This window comes from Alexandromys fortis, unplaced genomic scaffold, assembly GCF_014885135.2.
Source record: "Alexandromys fortis isolate MF-2015 unplaced genomic scaffold, M_Fortis_MF-2015_v1.1 scaffold_66, whole genome shotgun sequence".
NCBI lineage: Eukaryota > Metazoa > Chordata > Mammalia > Rodentia > Cricetidae > Alexandromys > Alexandromys fortis.
In genome coordinates, this window is record NW_026067950.1 from 1,279,745 (window position 1) to 1,304,660 (window position 24,916).

General features: G+C 42.4%; 1 protein-coding gene and 1 pseudogene across 8 annotated transcripts in view; one reads left to right on the top strand and one right to left on the bottom strand.

The window, feature by feature from the left end:
* LOC126506677 (POU domain, class 5, transcription factor 1-like) lies at positions 1-6,061 on the bottom strand (annotated as a pseudogene).
* The window catches only part of Ggact (gamma-glutamylamine cyclotransferase), a 23,567-nt gene continuing 4,337 nt past the window's right edge, over positions 5,687-24,916 (top strand). Inside the window, exons 1-3 of one of the 8 annotated variants that reach the window (XM_050150361.1) lie at positions 5,736-5,804; positions 6,571-6,680; positions 20,569-20,624. The gene's annotated coding sequence lies outside the window, so the exon portion shown is untranslated. Of the gene's footprint in view, positions 5,805-5,825; positions 6,073-6,506; positions 6,528-6,570; positions 6,681-20,568; positions 20,625-23,249; positions 23,441-24,916 lie in introns of those variants that run through there. The other 7 variants (XM_050150367.1, XM_050150360.1, XM_050150364.1 and 4 more) reach the window with 7 other exon arrangements.

Here is a 24,916-nt window from a genome sequence, read left to right on the forward strand (position 1 = left end):
TTATCTGTAGGGAGAAAAAAAAGGGTCCTAAAGGAGGTTTTTGGAAGAAATATTCTTCACTCTCAAGCAAACAAACAGCAAAAAACCAAGTAGCTTTAAAAAAAAAAGCTACATAGCATAATTTTTTTTTTCTGCCAAGCTAGGCCCTACAAGAAGATAAATAATACACCTCCAATCGTAAAAGATCTATAAACTTAGTGTTATTTTGGGGCCATTTAAAGCAATGTCTGAAACACAACACTCTTTGCTGATAAAGCTCAGTTACTATAAAGTACAACTGCTGGTCTGAAAGTTCCGCAGCTGTCCCCAGAAGGTGAGTGCAGATGTTTCCATCCCTGCTGGCTGTGGTCTACAGTACGCAGAATTACTACACCCTTAGGACTCCCATTTAGTCATCAACTTGACTGGCTCTGTGTCCAGCTAAGAGGCAAGCCTCTGAGTATACTGGTGAGCGGTCTTGACTAGGCTACATGAAGTGGGATGACCCATCCTAAATGTGGGACGAGTGGACTGCAGCCCAGGTGCAAGGAGGTCCAAAGGAAAAGCCTTATATTTGTCCTTTTAAATTTCATCCCATTAAGTACAGCCTCACACCCATAACACTTACAGGGCCCTCTGGCTCTGAGTCTCATGTTACCTAGCATGTTCATTTCTTTCAAGCTACTGACTTGAAATGTCATACAGAAGACTGAGCCCAGTATCAAAGCGTTAGACATCTGTGTCCGTATTCCTCTTCAACTCGTTTGGATCTGGAGGTGACTGACCCAGATATATGCCTTGGTTCTTCCAATGTAGCATCCTAGACAATTCATTTACATTATTCTACCCACTTCTCAAATTAAAGTGGGCCATAAGATTTGTTTTATAAGAAGACCAGAAGCTCAGTGGACCAGAGTGGGTTTTTGAAAAAGGAGCAGAGCTAGCATTAAATACATCTATTTCCTTATTTACTCAGTATGTACTTATGAGTGAGTACATACCATATTCATATTTTTGGGTCTGGGTTACCTCACTCAGGATAGTGTTTTCTAATTCCATCCATTTGCATGCAGAATTCAAGATGTCATTGTTTTTTCTCCGCTGAGTAGTACTCTAATGTGCCACATTTTCTTTATCCATTCTTCAGTTGAGGGGCACCTAGGTTGTTTCCAGGTTCTGGCTATTACAAATAATGCTACTATGAACATGAGCATCTTTTGGGTATATGCCCAAGACTGGTATTACTGGATCCTGAGGTAGGTTGATTCCCAATTTCCTGAGAAACCGCCATACTAATGTCCAAAGTGGTTTACAAGTTTGCATTCCCACCAGCAATGGATGAGTGTTCCCCTTACTCCACATCCTCTCCAACATAAGCTATTATTGGTGTTTTCGACCTTAGCCATTCTGGCAGGTATAAGATGGTATCTCAGAGTGGTTTTGATTTGCATTTCCCTGATGGCTAAGGGTGTTGAACATTTCCTTAAGTATCTTTTGGCCATTTGAGATTCTTCTGTTGAGATTCTCTAGTTCTGTACCCCATTTTTTAATTGGGTTATTTAGAATTTTGATGTCTAATTTCTTGAGTTCTTTATATATTTTGGAGCTAAGTCCTTTTTCTGATGTGGGGTTGGTGAAGATATTTTCCCATTCAGTAGGCTGGTTTTTTTTTTCTTATTGACTGTGTCCTTTCCTTTACAGAAGCTTCTCAGTTTCAGGAGGTCTCATTTATTTATTGTTGCTTTCAGTGTCTGTGCTAGCTAGTGGGTACTAGCTCTAAACAAAGGCTATTGAGCCTATAGTTCATGATCCTAGAGAAGCCAAGTAATAAGGTGAGCCCAAAGAAAAACATATATAGATCCACCTGGAAATTGGAAACAGACAAGATTGCCTGACAAAATTGGGAGCATGGGGGGTGGGGGGAGAAGGGAAGGTGGAAGGGGAAGAAGAGAGTAGAAGGAGAGGGGTGAGGAGAACTTGAGGGAATGTGATGGAGGAAGAACAGAGATGAGAGCAAAGAAAGAGATATCTTGATTGAGGGAGCTATTATGGGGTTAGCAAGAAATCTCTAGAGAAATTCCCAGGAATCCACAAGGATGACCTCTGCTAGGACCCTAAGTAATAGAGGAAAGGGGGCTCCATCTTGACTTTCCCTGTAGTCAGACTGACGAATATCTTAAATATCACCATAGAACCTTTATCCAGCAACTGATGGAAACAGAGGCAGAGACCAGCACTGGAGCACTGGACTGAGTTCCCAAAGTCCAGTTGAAGAGTGCGAGAAGTGAGAATATGAGCAAAGAGGTCAAGACCATCTTGGGGACACCCACTGAAACAGTCTACCTGAGCTAATGGGAGTTTACCACCTCCAGCCAGACTGGGAAGGAACAGCATGGGACCAAACTTGACCCTCTGAATGTGGTTGACAGTTGCATGGCTGGGGCAGACTGAGGGGCCACTGTCAGTGGCACCAGGATTTGTCCCTGCTGCATGTACTGTCTTTTTAGGAACATATTCTCTTTGGATGGATGCCTTGTTCAGCCTAGATATAGTAGGGAGGGCCTTGGACCTTCCCCAAAGCAATGTCCCTTACCTTCTCTGAGGATTGGATGGGGGTGGGGTGAGAGGGTATGTGGAGGGAATGGAAGGAGGGGAGGGAGCAGGAAAGGATACAGAACCCCTGCAAAAGAAGATCCTCCAGCCTCATACTCCTCTGGTTGGGAATAGTCGGTGCTTGATTGTTCATGCTTCTGGTGAAGATTACAGAACACAAACAGAACCAGCGAGGACCACATCCTTCTCCAACCCAAGATGCTTGGTGATGATGTTGATCTGCAAGGTCTTTGGACACCACAGAAATCTTCAGGTTCCCCCTCAAATGGTTCTCGGTGCTCACCCGATTTCTCTCCCCACCTGCAGAATGGGCTCTGCTTTGCATATCTTCTGAAAATTCTCCTTGTTGGCTTCTTCCACCCATTTCTCCAGCAGGGGCTGCAGCTTTCATGTGTTCTTGAAGCTAATCTGCAGCTCCTCAAAGCAGTAAATGGTTGTCTGATTGAATACCTTTTTAAAAAGAATTCCCAGGGTGAGCACCATTGTCAGCCTGAGTGTACCCCAGGATGAGCACCATTGTCAGCCTGAGTGTACCCCAGGGTGACCCTCTTCTGCTTCGGCTGCTTGACAAAATGATCTAGTTCTTTCTTCAGGGCCATCATGCCTGTGACTCCTTAGGACTCTGTTCTATCTTCTCTACCTTCATGGCACTGTGGTGGATAGGACATGGACCAGGAGAGGCCCCCTCCACTCTGACTTCTGCACGGCCTTCAAGCTGCAAAGTTTCTGGGCCAGCTTGGGGAATTAGGTCCACTCCAACCTGAGATCCACACTAGGCTGTCCCTCCACAGAACTCATATGGCAGCAGACATGGGGATATCCCCAACACCTCTGAGCCTGGCCCGAGTATTGGCCAGCTAGCAAGCCCTGGTAACTTAACCAGGTCGTCCACCCAGTCTGGGTCCTGCCCTCCTGATTCATCACCCCCACTTAGTGGGGATGAGAAAACGAAGTCTGACTATGGGGAGGAATGAGAAGGCTTGTTGGGTCTACCTTCGGAAATGTAATCTGCCATACTCACCTGCAATAGTGTTTACCTACTTCTAAACCGCACTTTGGGGACTGAAATTGTCAGAATCTTGACAGAGGCTATACCAAGTACTCTGCCTACACCCGGAACATTCCCTCACAGCTACCTCCGCATCATCTGTGTGATGACATCAGGAGACATCATTTCTCCACTTGGAGGCATTCACAGCACTGAACTTTTGCAATGCTGTCCCAGACCTCCACTTTTTACAGTTTATGTTCTGGTTACCTTCAGCTTTAAAGGTCTACATTTCCAACCCATTTGTGGTACCCTGGAATAAGAAGGTAGTATAGTAAGAAATTTCATCTCTCACTAACTGCTGTGAGAACATTTTTCCTGTCAAATGTAGTTCGTTCTGTGGTGAGGGTGTTTCTGAACATTTCCCTTCATGCAGATTAGCCAGTCATGTCAGAGTGAGACTTCCCTTCCACCAATGGGATGAGACTTCCCTCCCACCAATGGGATGAGATTTCCCTTCCACCAATGGGATGAGACTCGGTCACCACCTATATCTAAAATAAAAGATAGGCGCCATCTTGGCCCTGGTATGCTTCCTAGCCTACTCCGGGTTTGGGTGCACCCTTTTACAAGAAAGAACGGCCTTGCTGAGCTACCTAAACTTAGTTTGCATGTTTCTTTGTGAGAAGCTGAGGTTGGTCTTTGTTTCTGCCAAGCTTTAGCAGTAAAATGGGAAATAATACTTTCCACAGAAATGTGAGGAGGTTTAAGTGTGTGTAGACGTACAAGCAAAATACCCATTTAAAAAAAAAAACAAACAAAACTAAAATCATCTGATAAAGTATTTTCATGGCAAATTTTATTCCTCAGCAAACAATATGACAAGGTTGGAAGAATTTGGGAACAAAGGGTCATGATTGTCAAGGTTCAGTGACTCCATAAAGACAGATGCATCCAATCTCACCATATTTACCTAGAACCTGCTTAGTTGCTTAATTACTCTGTGCCCCAGTGATTTCCAATAAATGCAACGTGATCATTACTGGTTTTATTAATTTCTCCACAGTGAAATGAGAAGTTCCAGTAAACCAGTGACTTTGAGCATCCTCAGACCCTTAACTTTTTAAAACTTGTTTTGTAAATTGGCATACCATGTCATAGGCTTCCTTATGAGATTTTCATACATACTGTGTTCTCACAGATCCTCTTCTCCACTCTTCCCTTCCGTATCCCTGCTCATTTTCCACTTTTATGTCATGTGTACCCTATCACTACCCTCTTCTCACCTTCCCAGGTTCTCTCTTATGACTCCCTTTCCTCTCGCGATCCTCTGCAGGAAGAGTTTGTGGTTAATGAATATGATGAGATAGATTTCTCCCGGTCTCGGACATCTATTTAAAATACAGCCACTTCAGCATCATTGACTATGTGTATATGAAAATCAAGACTATGAAATGATCTCAAGTACTCCACGTACACGAAAAAGTCAAAGGGACAGGAAGTGATTAGAGAAAACCAATAATCTCATACTTAATTTGTGTGTCTTGGAGGAGAGCGACCTCTCGCCTTCGCTGACGTTGCTTTCACCTGGACTACGCCTTCCACGAGGAAAATCTCCAGAGGGGAAAAAAAATGCCCTCAGCTTTTCTGGCTCTCGCTCAGTGCTAGGGATGAGATACAGGTGAAAGTCAGTCCTTCCATTCGCTCCTAAATAAGTTTTATTTCAAAAAGAGTTGGTAGGTGGGCAAAATGGCTACACTACCTGTATCCAGTAGGAGTATGTATGTGCAGGTGTGAGACTTTGGTGATTCATCAATTTGTCTTGTGATGTCTCAGATCTGAGTTTAGCGTCATCTCAGAGTTTATGTAAGGAGGTGAGTCTTTAATTTTGTGTTTATGAGTCTTTCTGAAGTAGTAGGTCACAGGTGTGTTTGGGTCCAACCCAGGCGTGTGTAATGTAGAGTCTACTCCCGTGGAAGCGGTTGTACCTGTGTCTGGTGTCGGGGGAGGGGCTCTTTTTTCAGTTGGGAGGAAGGTAAGTGCGTGGTTCTGGCCCCGTGGGAAGAGGTGCAGGCGGCAGGTGTGCTAGCCGCAGGGGCCAGAGGAGCCGCGTGCAGCCTGCAGGGGGCGCCGCCCGGGGCGATTTGGTTGCGGCGCCTGCCCAGCAGGGCATTTCCGCTCCGCCGCCCGGAGCGCTCCCCGCGATCCTCTTGGCCGGGTGCAGGTGAGACGCTGAGCGGGCTGGGACTGGGAGTCTGGGGCGGCTTAGACTCAGTCACCAGCCAGCGGAGCGTGGGCCGCTAGTGTCCCTGCAGGTGCGGGGCCGGGCGGGCGGAACCCGCGTGGCGGGGAGCTCGTTTGACCCCGGAACCCCGCCGGGGATGGCCCACGCGATGGACGCGGTGGCCACGGCGGGAGACGCAGACGGAGAGCTGGCCTCTGCAGAGCGGCTGCACGCTGCTCGCTGCTGGTGGGACGCATGGCTCCAGCAGGTAGCTTAAAAGCCTAAGTGGAATGAGGCTGTTTTCCAAAGTTCTGCTTTTTAATTTTAGGTGTTTCTTATGCGTGTGGAGGCCAAAATTTGCAAAAGAATTCAAAACCAACTTCTGTGGGTCACTTTCTGGTCTTAGGTTCTTTTGGAACCGTTAATAACACATTTGGAACTTTGGAGATTCTTGCCTTTGAATTCTTGTCGTGGTTTTCATTGCTGTTCACTCTATTAGCCAGTTATAACGGCAAACATAGCCTTGCTCGAAACCCATCAGAGGTGTGCATGTGTTTTAACTTAGCTTAACTTCAAGCTCAGTTTATTCGTGTTGAAGGAATAAGGAAACAAATTAGAGTAGGAGCCATTTTTTTTAAAAAAGAGTAAGCTGAAGGTCCCAGTAAGAAATCATGTGTTAAAAATAAATGCCATCATTGAATCAATTGGAATTACCTCTGAGAGGTAAGTCTTGTGCACACATGTACTTATTTTCTGCTCGTTGAAGGCTTTTTCCTGCCCTGGTTCCTGTAATTGAAGTGCTAACGTGAGGAGCCCTGCAGTTTGGCCTTCTTTTCCTGACCCCGCTCCCAGGAGAAGCCAGAAAGAAGTCCCTGAGTAAGGAGACCAGTCTTCTCCAATGGAGAACATTTGTCTTTAAAAGCTTAGTTTGCAAAGTTAATGGGTGGCTTTTTGTACCGAACTTTTTTTTTTAACTAGTAAACTTTACTAACCATAACCTTAAGCATACAAAAAGCCCAAGGTTGGATCTCCAGCACTGGAAAACAAAGTTGGGATTGGATATGTAGCTCAGTTGTAAACTGCCACCTTGCTATGTGAGAGGGTGAGATGGAATCTTGCTAATGGCTGTTTGTGGTGATCTTGGATAGTGGGTGGGCTGTGTGTGTACAGAACCACAACCCTGCAATCGTTAATTTTTAAGGTAATATGTTCAAGCCAAGTGTGGCGGCTTATGCCTGTAATCCTAGCACCCAGAAGATTGAAGCAAGCCATCCTCAGCTATGAAAGACTTTATGTCAAGAAATAACACCCCCCCCCCACCAACGTGTTCTTTTCCCCTTATTGAGAGAGCTTTTGAGAGCTCCAGTTCTGTCAGTGCTTGAGAAGGACTCACTGCATAACTTTTTATTGTACCCCCCACCCTATAAACTAGTGCCGTCTTGTTTGGAGAGGGATACGGCCCATGGGATGAAGCAATAGAAGGACTGCATCAAAGATCTTAGCAGTCTTCTGTAGAACATTCCCCATCTGGATCCAATAGATATTAGAAATTTTATTCAGAGAGCCTGAGTTAACCATGACTACCCAGCATCTTGACTGACAAATCATCCTTCAGTCAAAGGCTGCTCTGTATTGTTGATGGAACAGCTCTGGGAAGGACAGCCTTGCTTAGGTTGCAGGCCTAACCCCTGGAGCCCAGAGCTGTGTAGGCACTGGTTACTTTGTGAGGTACTGTTACGCTCCCTGGGCTGAGTTCACTGAAAAGGCTAGTTGTTCAAAGTCTCTGGGGTTTTATGACATTGAGTCAATAGATATTATCACCAGTATGGGAAGGATGAAGGGCAAGGCCATGTGCTATTGGAGTAAATGCTTCCCGTGGAGGGACACAGCAAAGGTCTTTTGGGGCCAAACTTTGAGCAGAGGGTGACTTTTTATGGAGGAATGGGACAATGACATTGCTGGTTTTAGATACCATGAGCAAAAGACAGGATGGAAATATGAAACTTCAGAAAGAGCAAGGGAGCCAACAGGTGTGTTGAGACTGCCTGGATCTAGGGACATCTGAACCAGATTGTACTGAGGAAGAAAAAGCTCTCTGATGTTAAGTTCTATTTTTATTAAGGTTCTGATTTTCCTTTTTGGTTGGAAAAATTTTTAACCAAACGTGAAAGCATAGAAGTAATCTGATAAACTTCCAGATAGCCACTAAATAGATGTCATGATTCTGTTCAGCCTGACATGCATTCTTCTTCCCAGCCTCTGTTCATTTAAGACTGGAGATGTAGCTCAGTGGAAGAGCACCTGCCTGGCATTTGCAGGGTCCTTCCTGGGTTTTACCCTCAACACTGCAAGATAAAACAAAAAACAAAAAACAACTGATTTAAAGCAGTTTATTCAAGATAGTATAACAGTTCTCCTTTAAATAATTAGGTTGTACCTCCAAAGAAGGAACTTTTCCTTCTGGGACCAAAAAGTCATCATCACTTCTTAGCAGATTACCTCAAAATGCTCAAATTTTTTATGTGAGTTTGTTTAAAATATTGTGCAAATAAATGATATCTGTTGATTGACCCTTTTAGGCTGGCAGAGATTTAGCAACCTTTCCCTGTAAAGGGGCAAATACAAATTCAGACTTTGCAGGCCCTGAAGTCTTTATACAAATGCCTACCTCTGGAGCTGCCATATAAAAGTAGTCATGGTATATACATATTAAATGTGCATAACTATACTCAAATAATGCTTAATTTTCTAGGTGTGTGTGTGTGAGCACGCACACACGATGCTGTTTAAAATTCCCTGCAAGGTTCAACTTACAGACCATGGTCGGCTGACTTTGATCTGGAGCAGCTCATGAGTTCCTTCTTTCCTTTTTTCTTTATAAAAAAATTATGTATTATGTATATGTGTGTGAAAGTCAGAGGAAAGCTTAGGGGAGTCGGTTCTTCCTTCCACAACACGATTCCAGGGCTTGAACTCAGGCTGTCGTGCTTGGTGGCAGGTGCCTTTACTCACTGAGCTGTTTTTGGCTTCCCGTGGTTTTCATTCATGTTGGTGATTTATTGGTATCTAATTAGACAACTTGGTTACTACCAAGATACGAGTGCCACTATTGCACCCTTAGGATGCTCTTGCCTGTTGAAATCTAAATCTGTTGGTCATTGTTGGGGTTATAGGTGTCACAGCTATGTAAGATTTTTGGTTGCTCCCCCTCCTTTGGCAGTTTGTATAGTACCTTCAGGCACTGTGAAAGCTAGTCCTTAGAGAGGAGGCTTTCAGGTCACATCCATCTCAGATTCTCTGATTCCTGTGTCCAAACTAGGTGGTGTCTTTAGCAATAAGGACTTGTCTTCAACCTCTGGGAGGTAACCAAGGGCAACAGAAACAGCTTGTATTGTTTTGGGAGTCTCTTGGACTCTTCCTGACTCAAAAGGGGCTTCCTGATGCTGGGTACTAGAAATTTTGCTAGAAATCTGTGGATCCTGCTGATGTTGCATTCCCCTCTGTATGGTATAAATGTTTTATTACAATTGGTTAATAAAGAATCTGCTTCAGCCTGTAGCAGGACAGAATATAGCCAGTCTGGAAGAGATACATAGAGAGAGTAGGTGGAGTCAGAGAGACGCCATGTAGACGTAGCTGCCAAAGGAGATAGATGCCAGATCCTTACCCGTAAGCCACAGCCTGTGCCGATATATAGATTAATAGAAATGGATAATTCAAGATGTAAGAAATATGCCTAGCTAGAAATATGCCAGAATCATTGGCCAAACAGTGTTGTAATTAATATAGTTTCTATGTTATTATTTGGGTCTGGGTGTCTGGGAAATGAAGGAGCAGCCTCTGCCTACATCCTGAGAGAAGCATTGTCAGCCCAAATGGCATAACTCCTTTTAAATTATATAAAATTAGTGTTATTTTCCCCCTCCTCCCTTTCCTACTATACTGATGTGTACCTCTGTGTATATACACAAGAGACCAAAGAGGGCAGAAGATGGTAACATTCCCTGGAGCTGTAGTTGCTGGCAGCTGTAAGAAGCAGGCTGACTCTGGTGCTGGGAACCAAACACACGTCCTCTGGAAGAACAGCAAGTGCTCTTGCTGCTGTGTCGTCTCTCCAGCCCCAGTGGAAGGGCAGGGGAGAGAGAAAGGGAAGGCGTTAATGTGTTTATCAGAGGAACCCTCTTCTGATACAGTGACATTAATCCATTGATGTGGGCAGACCCCATGAATCACCTCTAAAGCTCCTCTCCCAACACCTATATTGGGGGTTAACTTTCTAGCACATGAATTTTGGGGACACCATCATAGCAGAGGAAACATTTAAATGACAACAATCTGGGTCCACCTATACAACTTGTTAGCATTCTAGGAAACAGGTAGAAGCTGTTGATTCTGTCGTGGCCCCACAGCTGTGGGTGTCTTCCGTTTTGTCCTGGTGGTATAATCACTGGGCATCTGTTTGACTCGATTAAATTCCACATTATTTGGCCTTGAACTGTCTATTTTTATGTATTTCTGACCCTCTGCCGGACCTCAGATTCCAGTTAGATAAGAGTGACTACACTTTCTTCATTCTTTTTGGCCCTAGTACCTTCCACATAGCAAAGAGTAGGAAAAGGTGAAATTTTGAATAGGTCTGAGGAGAGTAGAGGTACCAGACATTGTCCATTTGTTCAAATCATCACATCTGCTTTTAAAAGTTAATGACCCTTTCATCTTACTGATATAGCAATAGAAGTGTGTTTGTGTGTATAACAATAGAAGTGAGTGTGTGTGTGTATGTGTGTGTGTAGTTATCTTAGGTATTTTTCTATTGCTGTGATAAGACACCACGACCAAGGCAACTTATTTTTAAAAAGGTTTATTTGAGGCTTACAGTTTCTACGATCATCATGGCAGAGAACATGGTAGCAGGAAGGCAGGCGTGGCGCTGGATCAGTAGCTGAGGGCTCACGTCTTGATCCACAAGCAGAAGGCAGAGAGCTCTGACTGGGAACGGCATGGGCTTTTGAAACCTCAAAGCCTGCTTCCCCCTGACACCTCTCCTTCCCAAATAGTCCTGCCAACTGGGGACTAAGTATTTAAGCATATGAACCTGTGAAGACCTTTCTCAAACCATCCTGTAGAAGGGGAGCTTTTATAACTCTATCCTTGGGAATCTGATACCTGCTTCTTGTTCCCGAAAGTTTCTATACCCATGTACTGCCCCCTGTGCACATAACTCAAGACACAAATCTAAAGAAAGGAAGTATAGACCACTAACTCTCTATAAAGTCAGGTGGGATAGCGCATTCCTTCAGTCCCACCCTCAGGAAGCAGAGGCAGAAGGCTCTCTGTGAGTTTGAAGCAAGCCTGGTCTGCATAGCAAGCTCCAGGACTGCCAAGACTATGTAAAAATGCCTTTTAAAAAAAGAAAACTGGCTTATGGACTTGTGTGGATAGACACCAGCTTTGGCAGTGGAGTTTGTAGGCCCTGTTGCCTAGGTTCTGTTCTGAAAGTATTTCCCTGTGCCAGTGTGTCCAAGCCTGTTCTCTTCTATTAGGTCAGTGTATCTGGTTTTATGTTGCGGTCTTTGATGTACTTCGATTTAAGTCCTGTGCCGGGTGGTAACTATGGATCTGTTTGCATTCTTCTACATGTAGACATCCAGTTACACCAGCACCATTTGTTGAAGATTCTTTCTTTCTTTTTTCCAGTGTGTATTTCTGGCTCCTTTATCAAAAAAGCAGGTGTACGCAGGTGTATGCATTTATGTCTCGGTCTTCATTTTGATTCCATCAACCAACATTTTTTAATGCCAGTACCATGTGGTTTTTGTTACTATAGTTCTGTTGTACAAGTTGAAATTGGGAATGGTGAGACCTCCAGCAGTTCTTTTATTCTTCAGGATTGTTTTAGTTATCCTGGGTTTCTTGGGTTTTTAAGTTTTGTTTTGTTTTTCATATGAAGTTGAGAATAGTCATTTCAAGGTGTGTTAAAAATTGTGTTGGAATTTTAATGGGGATTGCATTGAATCTGTAGATTTCTTTTGGTAGGATGGCCATTTTTTACTATATTAATCCTACTAATCCATGAGCATGGAAGATCTTTTCATCTTCTGATATTTTCCTCATTTCTTTCACTTGCTTGGTTAGAGTTACCCCAAGATATTTTTATATTATTTGAAGCAATTGTGAATAGTATTGTTTCCCTATTTCTTTCTCAGTCTGTCATTTGTATATAGGAGGGCTACTGATTTTTTGAGTTAATTTTGTATGCAGTTACTTTGCGTAAAGTGTTTATCAGCTATAGGACTTCCCTGGTGGAATTTTTAGCGTGACTTATGTATGATAATATCATTTGCAAATAATGATACTTTGATTTCTTCCTAATTTGTATCCCTTGATCTCCTTCAGTTGTCTTATTGCATTAGCTAGAACTTCAAGTACTATGTTGAATAAATATGGAGAGAGTGGACAACCTTATCTTGTTTCTGATTTTAGTGGAATTGCTTTGAGTTTCAACATCAAAATTTAATTTGATGTTGGCTATTAGCTTGCTATAAACTGCCTTTATTATGTTATGGTATGTCCCCTGTACCCCTAATCTCTCCAGGATTTTTATTATAAAGTGCTGTTGGATGTTGTTAAAGGTCTTTTCTGCATCTAATAAGAAGGTCAAATTTTTTTCCATTTTGTTTATATGATGGATTATATTTATTGATTTTTGTATATTGAACCATTCTTGTATCTCTGGGATGAAGCCTACTTGATCATGATGGTTGACCTTTTTGATGTGTTCTTAGATTTGGTTTGCAAATATTTTTTGAGTGCTTTTGCATGTATATTCATAAAGGAAAATTGTAATTCTTTCTTTGTTGGGTCTTTATGTGGTTTGGATATCAGGGTGACTGACTGTGACCTCATAAAATGAATTGGGTTATGTTCCTTCTGTTTCCATTTTGTGAGATAATTTGAAGAGTATTGGTATGTTAACTCTTCTTTGAAAGTCTGGTAGAATTCTGCAATAAAATCATCTAGCCCTGAGCCTTTCTTTGTTTGGGATAATTTTAATGACTGCTTCTATTTCACTAGGAGTTATAGGTCTATTTAAATTGTTTATTTGATTTTGATTTAACTTTTGTAAGTGGTACCTATCAAGAAAATTAGCCATTTCTTTTAAATTTTCCAGTTTGGTGGAGTACAGGTTTTTAAAACATGTCCTTATGATCTCTGGATTTCAACTATCAGTGATGGTTGTTATTTCCCCCTTTTTGTTTCTGATTTTGTTAATTTTGACATTCTATTTTCATCATTTAGTTAGTTTGGATAAAGGTTTGTCTATCTTGTTTGTTTTCTCAAAGAACCAACTCTTTGTTTCATTGATTCTTTGTATTGTTCTTTCTATTTTATTGATTTCAACCCTGAGTTTATTTCTTGCCAATCTGCTCCTCTTGGGTGTGATGACTTCTTTTTGTTATAGACCTTTCAAGTGTGCTGTTAAGTTGCTAGTCTGAGATCCTCTCTAGTTTTTTAAGTAGGTACTTAGTACTGTGAACTTGTGTAAATGTAAGTTTCTTGTCCTAACCACACAGTCCCAGATATCCAGCAGCAACGTTCCAAATTACCACACAGAGGCTTATACTAATCATAAATGCTCAGCTGATAGCTCAGGCTTATTACTAGCTAACTCTTTTTTTTAATATTTATTTATTTATTATGTATACAATATTCTGTTTGTGTGCATGTCTGCAGGCCAGAAGAGGGCACCAGACCTCTTTACAGATGGTTGTGAGCCACCATGTGGTTGCTGGGAATTGAACTCAGGACCTTTGGAAGAGCAGGCAATGCTCTTAACCACTGAGCCATCTCTCCAGCCTCTACTAGCTAACTCTTGCACTTACATTAAGCCATATTTCTTACCTATGATTTGTCAAATGACTCATGGCTTGTTATCTTATTTTCTATACATCCTGCTTCCTCAGAAGCTGGCTGGCTGGTGTCTTCTGACTCCCCCCTTCCTCATCCGTCATTGTCATTCTTGGTTTAGTTTCCCTGCCTAACTTTATCCTGTTTAGCTATTGGCCAGTCAGCTTGCTTATTAAATCAATCATAGTGACATATATTCACATAGTGTACAGAAGAATTATTCCATAGCAAAGTTGCCTCTTAAAACCCCTTTCGTTGTATCCCATAAATTCGGGTTTGCTATAAATTCATTTTTATTGAATTCTAGAAAGTTTTTAATTTCTTATCTCTGTCTTGACTCATTTTTTATTCAATAGAGAGTTGTTCAGTTTCCATGAGTTTGTAAGCTTTTTGTTGTTGCTATCTACCTTCAATCTGTGCCTTTAGTCTATGGTGGTCTGATAGAATGCAGGGAGTTATTTCAGTTTTCTTGTAACTGTTGAGACTTGCCTTATGTCCAAATTTGTAGTCAGTTTTGGAGAAAGTTCCATGCAGTGTAGAGAAAAAGGTATATTCTTTTGTGTTTGGGTGAAATGTTCTATAAGTAATATGTTAGGTCCATTTAGTTTATAATGTCTGTTAGTTCCAATATTTCTCTGTTTAGTTTTTGCCTGGATAACCTGTCCATTGGTGAGAATCTGGTATTGAAGTCCCTCACTCTCAGTGCGTGAGGGTTAATATGTGATTTAAGCTGTATTAGCATTTCTTTTACAAACATGGTGCCCTTGTGTTTGGGGCATAGATATTAAGAATTGAAATGTCTTCTTTGTGGAGTTTTCCTTTGATGCATATAAAGTGTCCTTCCCTATTTCTTTTGGCTAGTTTTGATTTGAAATTGATTTTATTAGATATTAAAATGGCTACACCAGCTTACTTCTTAGGTCCATTTGCTTGAAATATCTCTTTACAACCCTTGCTCCTGAGGTAGTATCTGTGCATGATGTTGAGGTGTGTTTCTTGAATGCAGCAGAAAAACGGATTTTGTTTTTGTATCCATTCTGATAGTGTGTGTCTTTTTATTAGGGGGTTGAGACCTTTGATATTGAGAGATATCAATGACTGATTGTTGATTTTTGTTATTTTGTTGTTGGTAGTGGTGTGTGTGTGTGTTTGTGCTCGCTCTTTTGATTTTTTGGCTGAGATTTTTTGATTTTTAACCCTGTGATTTCACGAGTGTAGGTTGTTGGAGTTTTCTTTCTTGCACCTTCTGTAGGGCTAGATTTGTATATAGATATTGTTTAAATTTGGCTTTATCAGAGAATATCTTTTTTTTTTCCATCTAAGGTGATTGAAAGTTTTGCTGGGTGTAGTAGTTTGAACTGGCATCTGTGGTCTCTCAGAGTCTGCAGGACATTTGCCCAGGCTGTTTTGGCTTTTGGAGTCTCTATTGAGAAGTCGAATATAATCCTAATAATATAATCCTAATAATTTATGTATTACATGTCCTTTTCCCTTGCAGCTTTTAATGTTCTTTGTATGTTTAGTGTTTTTATTATTGTGCACTGAGGAGACTTTCCTGGAACTTGCCCTCTATACCAGGCTGTCTTTGAACTCACAGAGATCCACCTGCCTCAGCCTCCTGAGTGCTGAGATTAAAGGCATGCACCACCACCACACAGTTTTCCTGTATTTCTTTAAGGGATTTGCCCATTTCTTCTTTAAGATCTCTATCACCTTCATATAGTCAGTTTTAAGGTATGTTGGCATACTCAGGGCCTGCAGTGGTGGGAGAGCTGGACTTAGTTCTTGTGTTTTTATGCAGGCATCTAGTCATCTGGGGTTGGGGTGATTCTAGGTCTAGGTGCTGGTTTTTGAATTTGCCTTTGTGGGCAATTTCACAACAATTTTGCCTTTGTTTTGTTCCTCTTTTCTGTTTCCTCTGTGGATCTGCAGTGTGATGGCTGTTGCCTGGTAGGGTGCCTCTGGGATAGGTGACCTGGAAACGACAACCAGCAGCAGGCCTGAGACAGGGCGGTACTTGGTTTGTTCTAAGATGGACGAACAGGTGTGAGATTCTAAGTTGTATTCAATATACCTTTAGTAGTGTAAGTGGAGTTTCAAGTTTGATATCTTTTGATTGTATTTGGTGTTTGTTATGTTTCAAATATGACCTCCATAGAATAGGTTCATGTATTTGGACACCTTGTCCTCATTACTGTTTTTGGAGGTTGCAGAACCTTTAAAGGGGGCGTAGATGGAAGAAGTGAGTGGCTTGGGAGTAGGAAATGAGCCTTGAGGCCTGTGCCTGGATGTAGTCAAGCAACTTCACACTCTTTCCAGTCAAAAACGACTACTGCCTTCCCCCGTTGTGATGCACTGCACCCCTCAAACTATCAGTCACAATGAGTGTTTCCTACCTTACTATGCTGTGTCAGGTGTTTGCTCACCACAGCGAGTTACTAACATGGTGATTATCTTCTAAGTGTTCCTATTGATTGTCCCGGGTTGAGCCTAGCTAGCTACTATAGAGCCAATGTTCCCTCCCCTTGAGCCTTGCTTTTTCTTGGCCAGGACCACCCGTCCCTGCCAGTAACCAAGAGCTTGGTCTTGAGCTTGAACTCCATGAAGTTACTTGGCTCTCTGTCCTAAAGAAATTGACTGGTATCTTCTAAATAGAGATCACATTTGGCAGCCTACCTAGAGCCTCGCATGTGTTTTTCATTTCTTCACTTTGAGTAGGTCATACTTGTAAGTAGAAGAGTTGTTTCGGTGGGTTAAATTCTTATCTGTCTCAGGTACTGGTAATAAACCACCTAGAGAGTGACCGTGTGCGATATTTTAGGTAATAAACTACCTAGCGGTGTATAGAATGACCTTCCTTGTGCAATACTTTAAGTTGTTCCCCAGCTTTCTTCTGACTTCGTTTTTCTGTTGACAATGTAGAGTTTATGTTTGATTGAGCTGGTAAAATGGCTCACCAGTAGCACATGCCTACCCTTGAAGGCTTGAGTTTGAGCCCCAGAACACACACTTTCACAGTGTTACCATACTTGAGTTGCCCTTGAAAAATAAAACAGTGTTGTAGTGTAGATATTCCTATTTCAAAAGTTGGAGTACTTCTAACAAAAAGTTCCAGAATTCAGAGGAGTCATGCTGCAGGAAAATGAAGGAAGGGGAGAACAGTCAGGGCAAGGACGACCTTCCTGCCCAAGTTGGCCCAGAGAAAACAGCAGAGCTCTGCGGGCAGAGGCAGGCTGGAAATTACCTACCTGCAGCCAGACCTCAGTGCCCATTTCCCTGTATCTCCCACTAACAGAGGGTGAGTTAGAACAAGACCTGGATTGTTAGCTAACCCCCCGCCTTTGACCAGAGTGTTTGTGCCAGGCAGAGTAAACACACTCTGAGCCCTTGTCAAGTGTAAGTTAAACGCATGCTCCCCTCCAGTAGCCTGGAAAACAGTCCAAAAGCCAGGTCCTCTGCTGTGTTTCTTAGCCAAGTGTGGGCAGTCACTACTTAGTCAGCAGTTAGCATGGGTGGGGCTCTGGGTGAGTGAAGAAAGCATGGCACCCATCCACCTGCATTCGTAGCTCTTCTCCTGCTGGCCTAGACTAGGCCTCCTTTCCTGGAGCCTCCATAGCAGCTGCAGAGGAACATGTCTTACTCTGCTTCAGAAAGTGATTGGGTTTAACATGGCAGCACAGTCCATTTCAGAAAGACTGCAGGAACTCCCTGCTTGTGGGAAATCTGCAGGTGAGATGAGGAACCTCTGCTTCTGATTAGGGATTAGGAGGCCTGTTGAATTCCCTGATACACTAGCAAAGGCACGGGGCTAGTGGCCTGCAAGCTCCCTTCCCTTTCTTGTGCCTATTAGTTTTTTGTTTGTTTTGTTTTTTGTTTTTCGAGACAGGGTTTCTCTGTAGCTTTGGTGCCTGTCCTGGAACTAGCTCTTGTAGACCAATCTGGCGTCAAACTCCCAGAGATCCGCCTGCCTCTGCCTCCCGAGTGCTGGGATTAAAGGTGTGTGCCTTTTGTTTTTTAAATAGGGTGGTTATAGTCTATGATGGCCTTGAATTTGTAGTCTTTCTTTAGGAGCCAGAGCTCTGGAGTTATAGGTGTGTACCACTCTCCCTGACTCACTGGTGGTTTTCTGTATCAACTGTTTATTAATGTGCACACAAAGTGGTTTTCACAGTAGCTACCACTGTGGAATCACCTGGGTCAAGTTGAAGAGTGTCCCTGTGCGAGCCGCTCCCCACCTTGCTGAGATGGATCTCATTTCAGGCTCAGCTGTCTGAACATGCCTGCCTGGGTACCGGGCACCTGCCTGACTCGCCCACCTCCTAGGATCTGGAGCGCTTAGCTCTCTTTTGTTTGGCCTCTGGTGGGTGTTGACCAGCAGTGATGCCAGAGACTAGCAAAAACTGAGTGAGATGCCTGTAGGTTTACACCTAGACTGCCCACACTTGTGTGGCCTGGACCATGAACCAGAGAGTGGAACTGAAGCATTGAAGCCTGGAATCTGGCCAAGACCAGCAGTCTCAAAGTGGCCACCCTGTTGATTTAGGTTGAGCTGCAGGTGGCGCCAGTGGGTTATTGGCACTTTCCGAGGTCTGGAGCTGCCTGCTCAGCCTGTTGACAGGAGTCTGGCTGCTGAACCACCTGCTGGAACAGCAGGAGCCAGCATGTTTCCATTCCATTGTACCTGGCCTGTATGCACAAGGCTCCTTCCAGGGTCAGTGTTTGGCAATTTTTCCAGTCACTTTCATACTCAGAATAGGCAAAGTAAAGAGAAGACTGTCTGTACTGTTGGTCACTGTACTTTGAAGATGGTATATAACTGCCTTAAGTTTTAAAAATTATACCCACACGAGTAGGGGGAGCATGTGTACCACAACATGCATGTAGAGGTCCCGATTTGGTTCTGTCCTTCTACCACATGGGTCCCAGGGATCAAACTCTGGTCATGAGGTTTGGTGTCAGGGACCTTTCTTTACCTTTACTTGCTGAGTCTTTAACACAGCATGAAAAACATTTTTGTTTTGACAAAAGCATTAAAAATTTACAGAATGGTTGCCAATGCCATATTTGTGTAGGCCATTGTGACATCGAGGCCATAAAGGTTTGTTTTCCCAGACCCACAAGTGTCTGGAGCTTTGAACACACCAGCAGGTCAAAGGCAACCCGTGCTACAAGTGTGAGGACAGTGTTTGGCGGTCTCCTTTCCGGGGAAGTGGTAAAGTTAGTGAGGCTTGCTGCAGCAGGAAGGTCTTGTCTTTACTATAAAGAACAAGCAACCAAATGAGAGCATCAAAGCATCTGCAGGATGTGTCCAGCCCTCCCTGGCACGATGCCCAGGACCTCAGTGCCTGCTCCTGCTCACAGGCCAGGGCCAGGTTTAAAGTTCACAACATCTTGTTTTTTCACCTGTTTCCTACAGTTCTAAGAGGCTTGTTGATAATTAATGAGTAACTATAACAGGTACCCATCCTTTTCTCCAAGATAAATAGGGTTACTGTGGGTGTATTTGTGTGTGCCCCAGGCCACTGGACAGTGGTGTTGGCATTTAGTAAAGTTGGTAAAGACAAAGGCTGTGGTTAACATTGTTGGGTTGTGATCACTGTGCCTGCCTTTTGTGAACTTGGTGCAGCCGACTTTGACCCAGGTGGTGGGTAATAGAAGTGAGTGAAGACACCATTTATAATTGCTGTGCTGCAATCTGTAGCACAGGAGTTCCTGGTTCTGGAAAGACTCCCACAGCAGTGCTAGACACAGCGGACACTTGTTCCTAGCACAGCCTTCACTTGACAACTGGCAAATTGCTGGTGGCTCGATTTGTCACGTGAAGAAACCGAAGCGCTGACATCCAGAGTGCACTAGCACTTCTTTGTGTCACTAAATGTTGATACAAACAGCATGGATGTTTTATTGAAGGTTCTTCTTATGCTAGAGGGTGACTTTAAGCCTTAGTTCTTGTCTCATTTGGCTCACTGCTGCGTGTTTTGTGTGTGGACTGAAATGTGCAATAGTGATGATGTGGACCACCTTAATAAAGTCCAAATCCTGCCTTTGACACTCTTACCTCTAGGCAGCTAGTGAAAAACAGCAGTCAGGACAACAGTTATGCAAAGGCCTTAGAATCATTTCAATTCTGCTTCAGTGATGAAATATGAAACTCGATGGATTGTTCTACAGGAAAGCAAACTGCTGAGTGACAGCATTTCAGACAGCGCCTGGCCAGATGGACATTTCTCTGGTGTTTTTGGTTTTTAAATGTTTTTGGTTTTTAAATATTAATAATGTTAACTAGCCTGGTTTTGCTGAGCTAACGCATTTGGAGACACTGAGCCTACTCTTCCTTTGGGCTGACTTCTGGACAGACATACTATTCCAGGTTCTAACAAAGTTTGAGACAAAGGTTCAGCTTTGGGCTCAATTCTCAGTCCTGACACTGCAGGCCTACACACTTGGTCCTTCCTATATCTGTGACGTCATCCACAGAGACACTGCATACATGTACGCAGTTCAGGTCTGGGAGTTGGGCTTACTTCGTAGGACACATCTGTGAGAACGGAGACAGCAGCATATGGCACAGACCCTGCTTCCCTCAGAGTTTGCAAAGAGGAAGGCAGTCCTTCCTCAGACATGAAGCCTTACCCATCCCCCGGCCAATGTCATGTGTCTACCTAGCCCCTCTTGTGCATCTAGCTGCTCTTTGGGTCTTTAATTTATTCACTTTGACAAATAACCTCTTGGTCATACAACAGTTCACTCTCAACTTGCTTCTCTGATTCAAAGTGAACATGAGTGCCTTAATCCTCTAATGGGAATTAATTGCTTGTTTCAGTGCTTAACTCTGATCCTTTCCCAATCCCCACAGGGACAAGTTGCTTCCTGAAGGATCTGTGTGTATTGTTCAAAACATAATCAGAAAAGGTAATGTTTTTCTCATGAAAGAAGCCAGAAATGCAGAACATTCATTTTGTACTCTATGGTCGCATTCTCAAGCTGATTTTATATTAGAAAGGATTCATTTACCAAATGCTTGTGAGAAAAGCTGGCCTCTCTTGCATAGTGTTTTGTTTTGTTTTTACAGATATAAGCTATTTTCTTTAGAAGGAAATTGCAGAGTTTCCGCAGTTTAAAGTAGAAAACCACTGTCCATATCATGATTCCATGGTATAGTGTCCCCTTCCTGAGACTGCTTCTTGGTTCGGAAACCACTACTTGATAAGGCTTGAATCCCTCTCCCACCAAAAACATTTACCATAACTCTCTCAGGAGCTTGGTTGAGAACCCTACAGTAGTTAGCCTTTGTAGGAAAGAGGAACTAGGGAAATGAGAGAGTAAGACCAGGGGGGATTCTTACAACTGGCAGTTAGTGGTCAATAACTCATTTGGGAAACACTATGAACCCTGTTTTTTTTTTAAAGGATCATAATATATTTTTTTATTAAATTTTTTTAAATTAAAAATTTCCGCCACCTCCCTTTTCCCTCCCCCTTCCCCCACTCCCTCTCCAGTCCAAAGAGCAGTCAGGGTTCCCTGCTCTGTGGGCAGTCCAAGGTCCTCCCGCCTCCATCCAGGTCTAGGAAAGTGAGCATCCAAACCAGCTAGGTCCCATAAAGCCAGTACCTGCAGTAGGGTCAAAACCCATTGCCATTGTCCTTGGCTTCTCAGCAGCCCTCACTGTCCACCATATTCAGTGAGTCCGGTTTTATCCCATGCATTTTCAGTCCCAGTCCAGCTGGCCTTGGTGATCTCCTAATAGATCAGTCCCACTGTCTTGACTTCCTTGCTCATGTTCTCCCTCCTTCTGTTCCTCATTTGGACCTTGGGAGCTCAGTTCATTGCTCCAATGAACCCCAGTTTTTTTAAAAAGGAGAAAATAGAAGCTCAGAGACTTAAAATAATTTTCTCAAATCTACAGTTGCTGCATGCAGGTTGTAACTGGCTCTGTCTCTTGAACTGCCCCATCGTGGGTGTCCTGGCTGATGCTCCCTGGGGAGCCTAGGTCACATTGTGTCTGATGCAGCAGAGCTCTTGTCCTGGAGTGTTGTGTTTCTGGCCGACTTGGGGCTGTCTACTTACCATTCACCAAGACAGCCATCCTTATTAAACAAAGTTCCACCCCTTATTACTTATTAAACTAAGTTCTTGTACTTTTACACAGGACTGACTTAATCCAATATCATGGAAAGAACTAGCATTGCACAGTGTCTGGGAGGGGCAGTTTGAAGACATTAGGCGTGACTCAGAAAGCAGCACCCTTTTCACTGTGGCCATCCCTAGGGGCCAGAAGCATCAGCGCAGAGCACTCCTGTCCCTGCTAGGGACTGTACATTTTTCTTTTTGCTTTTTATTCTTTTTCTTTTGAGAACTCTGTTCAGATCCCAGTCCCATTTTTTGAATTGGTCATTTTTGATTCCTTTACATATTAATTCTCTATTAGATATGTAGGTGGCAAAGATTCTCTCCCATTCTGTGGGCTTCCTCTGTTTATTGTTTCTTTAGCTGTGCAGAAGTTTTTAGTTTTGAAAAGTCCCACTTGTCAGTTGTTGGGCAAATTCCCTACACCTCCATCCTGTAAGGCACTGCCTGCGTTTCTTTGAGCAGCTTCACTCTTTCCCGCTCTTTCCACTTTCATATTTGGGTCCTCGATCCGTGCGGGGTTAGTGTTCATGCAGGGTTACATCTGTGTGGATGTTAGTTTTCTCAAGTCTAAGTTGTCATATTTGTCAAATAGTAAATGGCTGAAGTTACATATACTCACTTTTAGGTTTTCAGTTTTGTCCCATTGGTCTCTTCTTATGCAAGTACCATGTTTTTATGGGCTGTCATATAGCTTCAAATCTGGACTATCAGTTCCTCCAGCATTGTTATTTTTGCCGTGGATTGTTTTGACTGAGGCCTTTTGTGGTTTCATATGAATTGTAGGATAATGAAATGAGGATTTTTATTGAATTGGATCTGTAAATAGTTTTTAGTAAAATGGTCATTGTCTACTAATTCATGAGCAAGAACTGTCTTTCCATTTTCTAGTGTCTTTATCTTTTTCTTCAGAGGTTTAAAGTGTTCACTGTAGAGGTTCTTCATTTCCCTAGTGAGGTTTATCCCTAGATATTTTAATTTCTTTGATGCTATTGTGAATAGGAACGTGTCCATGATTTCTCTGCATGTGTGTTGTTAGGGTGTGTGTGTGTGCATGCGTGCATGCAAGTTGATTCTGTATTCTCTCACATTGCTGAATTTATTGTTTCTAGTTTTCTGGTAGAATTTTGGTGGTCTGCTAATGTATAATATTAGTTCATCTGCAAACAGGGATAGCTTGACATCTTTCCCCATTTGTATTTTTTGGGTTCCTTCTGTTTTTTCCCTTTTTGTTCCAGCCAATACTTTGAGCTCAATATTGAAAGGAAATAAGATACTGGACTGCCCTGTCTCATTTCTGACTTCAGTGAGATTGCTTTAAGCTTTTCTTCATTTAAGAGAAGTTGACTGTGGATTTATCATATAACTTCTATTGTGCTGAGATATTTCCTCTAATCATACATTCTCTAGGACTTTTATAATAAAGGTATGTTGGAGCCGGGCGGTGGTGGCGCATACCTTTAATCCCAGCACTCAGGAGGCAGAGGCAGGCAGATCTCTGTGAGCTCGAGGCCAGCCTGGTCTACAAGAGCTAGTTCCAGGACAGGAACCAAAAAGCTACGGAGAAACCCTGTCTTGAAAATCAAAATAAATAAATAAAGGTATGTTGGATTTTGTCAACCTTTTCTGCATTATTTTGCATTGAGAATCATGTGATTTTTTTTTCTTTTAAGTCCAGTTATGTGTTTTGTTGCATTTATTCACTTCTGTTGAACTATATTTCAGGGAAAAAGCAAAGTTGGCCATGGTGTATGATCTTTTCATATATGTATTTTATTGAACTTTTTAGAGTCTTTTCAGCAGATCTATTGGCCTATAGTTTTTTGTTTCTGGTTTTGGAAGTGATAGAAGGGTTTGGATTGGGAGTACTCTGCTTTCTTTTCTTTTTTTCCCTCTCTTTTTCTTAATAGTTTAAGGGTTGGCTATAGGTCTTCTTTGAAATTCTGGTAGAATTCTGCTGTGCATAGGTCTGGAAGGATACTTATTACTATTTCAATTTCCTCTTTTATTATAGTTTTTTTTTAAGATTTATTTATCATGTGTACAGCATTCCTTCCATGTGTGCCCGAAGGGGGCGCTAGGTCTCCTTACAGATGGCTGTGAGCCAACATGTGGTTGGGAATTGAACTCAGGACCTCTGGAAGAGCAGTCAGTACTCTTAACCACTGAGCCATCTCTCCAGCCCTGATATAGATTTAGGTTATTTACTTCTTTAATTTGGGTATTTGGCTAAATCTAGACATTCATCCATTTCTTAAGTTTTTTTCAGGCTAATGAAATATAGGTTTTTAAAGTATTCCTCTATAACACGCTGACTTTCTTTAGTGTCTGTGATAATGTTTCCCTGCTCATTTATGATTCTGTTTATTTGGATTCTCTTATTTCTTTTGATTTGTTGAACTTTATCTTCTGAAAGAACCGGCTCTTAATTTTTTTTTCTTTGTTTCTATGTCTTTGATTTCTGCTCTTATTTTTATCCTTGCCGTGAGTTTGGATTAGGTTTGTTCTTATTTTCCAGCTTTTGTAGTTGCATCACAAAGCTACTTTGTGTTCTTTCTGAATTTTATTTTTTGGAGGTGTGGCAGTGAGACAAGGTCTCTTACAGCCCTGGCTAACTAACCTGGAACTCTATGTACCTCTGCCTCCAGAGTGCCTGGATTAAAGGCAGTCTACCATGCCTTTAATTTTAATGTAGACATTTATAGGAGCTATACATTGCCCCCGTAGGAATGTTTTCAGGGTGTTATATTTTCATTTTCACTTAGTTCCAGGAAATTATTTCTTTCTTGATTTCCTCTTCGGCCCATTCATCATTTCTTTCTTGATTTCCTCTTCGGCCCATTCATCATTCAGTAATGAGTTTTTAATCTCCATTAGTGTGTGTTCTTACTAGAGATTTTTTTGCTGTCAGTAAGTGTCGGATAGGATTCAAGGATTGATTTCAACCTTCTTGAATTTATAAAGGGTTTTTTTGTCCCAGGATGTGGTCCATGTTAGTAAAGCTTCCATGTACTATTAAGTAGAGTGTATATTCTTTGGTGTTTGGGTAGAATAGTTTATAAAATTTGTTAGATCCA